Below are 5,158 nucleotides of genomic sequence, written 5' to 3' on the forward strand. Positions count from 1 at the left end.
TTCAGCAGCATGGGCCAATGCCTATGCTAGCACCTCCATCTCTGGGATTGGTGTTGCTGTATAAAGGAAGTTCTAGGTTGGCTTGGTCCAACCTGGACCCCTGCATGCCCCCACTTGCCATGTGGCCGCTGCCAAGTGCTCGGAGCCACTGAAGGGCTCATCATCTCCTGTAGCTGTGGCCTCCGGGCTCTAGATGGCACCCAATGTGTCCGCCGCTTGTTTTCTTCTTGGGCTGTGCTTCAGGCAGAGCCCAGCTTCCAGCTCTGAGTCCTGCCCAGGGGACGGGACCATGGGGAGCGCCCACTGTCTGTCCACCCCACCTAGGAAGTGGGTGTACAGAGGGGTGTGCTGTCAGCCCACAGGCCTGCTGCTCTTCATCAGGACAACCCAGAAGACCGCAGTCTGTGGGGCATTCCAGTGGTCATCGCCTGTAGCAGGGGGCCTTCTCGGGGCCAATTTCCCTGTGGCCCGCCCACTGGTTCCTGGCCACCGCCCACCTTTTCGCCCGCCACGCCTTGTTGGTATAATTAATAGATGTCAATTAAGCGGGAGGCTGCTCATTTCCTGGGCCGATGCCAGGGTGCACTATCTGAGGCTCCATTCCTCCTCTACACCGCAACCTAAGCCTTGCAGATGGCATCTAGATGTTCCTCTAATCACCGGCCCCCATACTGGGCCCCAGAATCCTCCTGAGTGAACCCCACCTGGATTCCTCTCCTCAGGTGGTCTCATCTACCTTCATACTAGGCAACATAGCTCCCTGAACTGCCTCCCCTTCAGGTGTGGTCCCTCCCCGGGACCTTTGGCTCCTCTAGCCCTGGCCCACCTCCAGGCCAGTCAGAACCCCAGGCACGGAGCTCTTGGGCATTCCTTGCAGTGGGCCCCAGCCCTTTGACCCTTCCAGTCCTGGCCCCAGCATTGACCAGTCAGGGGAAGTTCAGACAGGCCTGAGTCTATGGCCTTTTTTCTCTCTCCAAGGGTCCACCCTCCAGGCCCTTCAAACAAGGGGTAACCCACCCAGTCATGGGGGCTAGGGGTTAAGGTGCCCTGACCAGCCTTTCACCAGGGTGGTAACTGGCCTGGCATTTTCTGGGAGCTCCTGTACCACTGAGAGTCCCACCAGGCCATCCACTCCCAGCAGGGTGCAGCTTTAGGTCATACCCAGGACCAGGAGCCTCCTAACCATCACCTACAGCATCTCCCTTACCTCTAGATAATACCAGCAGCCCTCCAACCAGGCAGTGTTGTTGCCTAGCCTCCAGCAGCAAAACTACCCTGTTTATATGGGCAGCCCCAGATCCAAAAATGGCTGCCCTCATCAGGCACCTGGTGGTTGCCAGCTTCAGGCCCTTAAAGTGGCAGGCGCAAACAGTGCCCTGACATATCACCTCAGTGCATGTGGGGCCTGGCTGGATCCCTACTACAGACCCCGCCCCCCGCTCCTTTAGGTTGGCAGGTGCACTCACCGCCTTCCATTCTGTGTTCCAGTGTACCCATATCCATGATTCAGTCGGTGCCTTATCTTCATTTTTATATGATAGAAAGTCCACCATAATATTTTTTTTGCTGGGGTGGTATTGTATTGCAAAATGGAAAGGTTGTGGTTCCAGTGCTCATCTAGTGATGTGAGCATTATCTGTCTTTGCAGACTGAAGCCACCTAAGCGCCGTGTGATCTGTGACCAGGATGAAAGGCCTCCCCAACAAGTAATAATGGAAAAGATCTACTGCCCATTCAATAGCCAAGCATTCATGTTCTATGATAGAATATTTCCGCTCATGTTCTAATAACTCATGGCTTGCATATGTAATCGGGTGCTCTGTTCCTTCTTTTTCCTCTGTTAATACAGCCCCCACAGCCACCCTAATGCATCCATCTGCAAAGTAAAGGTTTGGTCAAAGTCCGGAGTGTACAAGACCAGTTCCTGTCATAAGGCCTGTTTTATTTGTTCAAATGTTTCCTGGGCTGCTGAGTTCCATTTGTTCTTGTGAGGCATATTGGACTTAGTCAAGCATGTTAGGGGCATCATTATTTCTGAAAAATGTGGGATGAATTTACGGTAGTAATTCACAAGGCCTACAAAGGATCTGACACTTTTTTGTTACAGACTGCTTGTAATCTTTTAAAGCCTGAATTTTATCAGTCAGCAGCCATATTTTCCCTTGTCCTACTTGGAAGCCCAAATACTGGGTCTCTTTCTGGGCAAGCATACATTTGCCCAGTTAGTCATCAGTACAGCTCCCTGCAGTTCCTGGAGGACCTTCCACAAGGCCTCCAGGTGTTGGTCCCAGCATTCCAAAAATACAGTTACATTGTCTATATACATAGAAGCATAGACCAGATAGGGATCCAACTGACTATCCATTAGGTGCTGGAATTTGGCAGCCATGCCATGTAATCCAAATGGCATGCAGAAGAATTTGAATAGTCCCCATGGAGTGCCAAAGGCTGTTTTTTCTCAGTTTTCAGCAGCCGTGGAGATCTGCCAGTACCCTTTTGTCATGCCCAAGGTGGATATTAACATCAAACTTGACCACCACATTGACCTGTCTGAAATCTATACATAGGTATAGGGACCCATCCATTTTAGGGGCAATCACTAGGAGGCTTCACCACTGGCTTCTTGATTCTCTGTTAATTCCATTTTCTAGCATCTTTTGTAATTCCTGTTTAATAGTTCCATGTAAATGTGGATGCACTTGCCGCCAGGTCTCTCTGACTACCCAACCTGGAGGGTTGCACAACCCTTTGCATGTCCAGGTTCCATGCAAAATATATCACAGTACTCTCATATTAATCTCCATAATTGCCACTGTTGCGTGGCATCAAGCTGCTTACCAAGCATACGTCCTTCTGCAAGGTCAGGCTCCTCCAGCAGTGGTTCTAACTCCAGGCTGCCTGGGAAAGGGGTTATTAGGAAGCCCTCCTAATCCTGCCACTCTTTTAGTAGATTTACATGGAATATAACTTCATAATCCATGGACCCAACTTGGCGTGATATCTCAAATGGGCCCTGCCACCTGGATAGGACTCGACTATTTTAGTCGGGTAATAATACCAGGACCTTGTCCCCTGCTTTAAATGTGTGCTCATGAGCCCTTCCATACTTCAGGATTGTTGGCTGTAGCTGTGTAGGTCTAAGGGCATAGGCAGACAAGGTTCTTTGGGTAAATGTGATATCTGGGCCCACAAAAACTTCATTGATGGAGATGAGATGGTGGCCAACATGATGGCTAACTAAGAAGACCCACCTGGAGCGACATGGAAGACAGTCACCTCACACTCCAGAAAATGCAGGGCCAGGGCTGCTCCTCCCCCTGGCCCTGCACAACAGGTACACTCCCCTCCCCACATGTGAGGAGGCTCTGATGGTGACACCAGGAGAAGGGGTAGGTAAGCAGTTTGCTGCCACCCCCAAGAGGAGGCATAAGGTGGTGGTGGGGGGATTACCTTCTGCGAGGCACTGAGGGACCTATCTGCCATCCGGACCCCCTAGCCTGTGAGGTCTGCTGCCTCCCAGGGGCTTGCATCTGAGATGTAGCAGAGAGGCTCCCCAGGCTTGTCTGGCCCTCTGACTACTATCCCTTGCTCCTTATCCATGTGGGAACTAATGACACAGCCAGGAGTAATCCAGACTGGATCATGAGTGATTACAGGGTTCTGGGGGGTGGGCTCAAGGGGTTAGGGGCTCAGGTGGTCTTTTCTTTTGTGCTCCCTGTTTCAGGCTTCAGTCCCAGAAGGGAAGGTTGCATTAAGGAAGTGAACTGGCAACTCCAATGCTAGTGCCACTGAGAAAGCTTCAGATTCCTTGACCCTGGTGTGCACTTCAGGGAGAGAAGACTCCTGGGAAGGGACGGCATCCACCTCACAAAGAAAGGTAAGTCCCTGTTTGCAGCCAGGATGGCCAATCTTCTGGACAGGGCTTTAAACTAAGATTGCTGGGGGACAGGGATACACAAATTCAAACATGTCTAGGGACCAACATACAAGTAAGCCCTGTAGATGGGGACACTGGGAGAGCCACTTTTGTGGCAGCTGAGGGAATAGTTCTTCATCAATGGGCCAGGACGATGAGGGCCTCAGTAGGAGGAATCAGGTGCCTATATACTAATGCCAGGAGCATGGGGAACAATCAGGAGGAGCTAGCCCTCCTACTCTCCAGTGTGCATTATGATCTAGTAGGAATTATGGAGACCTGGTGGGACTCCTCACATGACTGGAATGTAGCTATAGAGGGTTACACCCTGCATAGAAGGGACCAAGTGGGGAAGAAAGGTGGAGGCGTTGCTCTCTATGTGAAAGAGCAGTACACCTCCTTGGAGGCTGACATTGGCTTCAAAAATGGAGCGGGGTGGTGGGGGGGGGGGGGGGGGGGCGGTGTACGGCGAGAGAAACCTAACTGTAGGTGTATACTACAGACCACCAAGCCAGGGGGAGGAACTCGATTTGGAGTTCACCTGAGAATTTACTGAGGCTGCACATGCACATGACATAGTCATCATGGGCTATTTTAATTATCCAGACATTTCCTGGGAGGAACATTTGGCCAAGTTGGATCAGTTGAGATCCTTCCTGACCTATGTTGAGGAGTTTTTTCTGACTCAGGAGGTGCATGGGCCATCTAGAGGTGACACTGCTAGACTTGGTCCTGGGCACAGGAGACAACCTGGTGACCAACTTAAATATAGAGGGAAGTCTGGGTGACGGTGACCATGAAACCATCATGTTCACTGTCCGACATACGGCAGACAAATCGGATAGCAGGACTAAAGTCTTGGACTTCAAAAATTTAAATTTCAATAAGCTTAGGTCACTAGTAGGGGAAGTGCTGTGGGACCAGGGACCAAAGGCAAAAGGTATGCACAAAGAGTGGTTGTTCCTTAAGGACACAATCCTTGAAGCACAACGGAAGTCCATTCCCATGTGCAGAAAAGGTAACAGAAGGGCTGGGAAGCCCTGTTGACTAAACAAAGAAATCATGGTCCTCTTAAGAAAGAAGGAATAGGCTTATAAACAATGGAAGCTCAGGGTGGGCCCCAAGAGGACTATTCCACGACAGCCCACATTTACAGGGAACAGATAAGACAGACTAAAGTGGTGACCGAACTTAGATTAGCAATGGGAATCGAGGACAAGAAGAAGTCCTTCTTTAGGTACA

General features: G+C 50.8%; 1 long non-coding RNA gene across 1 annotated transcript in view; it reads left to right on the top strand.

Moving 5' to 3' along the window:
- LOC102383973 overlaps window positions 1-1,856 on the top strand; it is a 3,327-nt gene extending 1,471 nt beyond the window's left edge. Inside the window, exon 3 of the long non-coding RNA XR_324875.2 lies at window positions 1,649-1,856. This is a non-coding gene — a long non-coding RNA (uncharacterized LOC102383973). The remainder of the gene's footprint in view (window positions 1-1,648) is intronic.
- Window positions 1,857-5,158: the final 3,302 nt, after the last annotated feature.

Source organism: Alligator sinensis, unplaced genomic scaffold (assembly GCF_000455745.1).
Source record: "Alligator sinensis unplaced genomic scaffold, ASM45574v1 scaffold249_1, whole genome shotgun sequence".
In the NCBI taxonomy this organism is placed as follows: domain Eukaryota; kingdom Metazoa; phylum Chordata; order Crocodylia; family Alligatoridae; genus Alligator; species Alligator sinensis.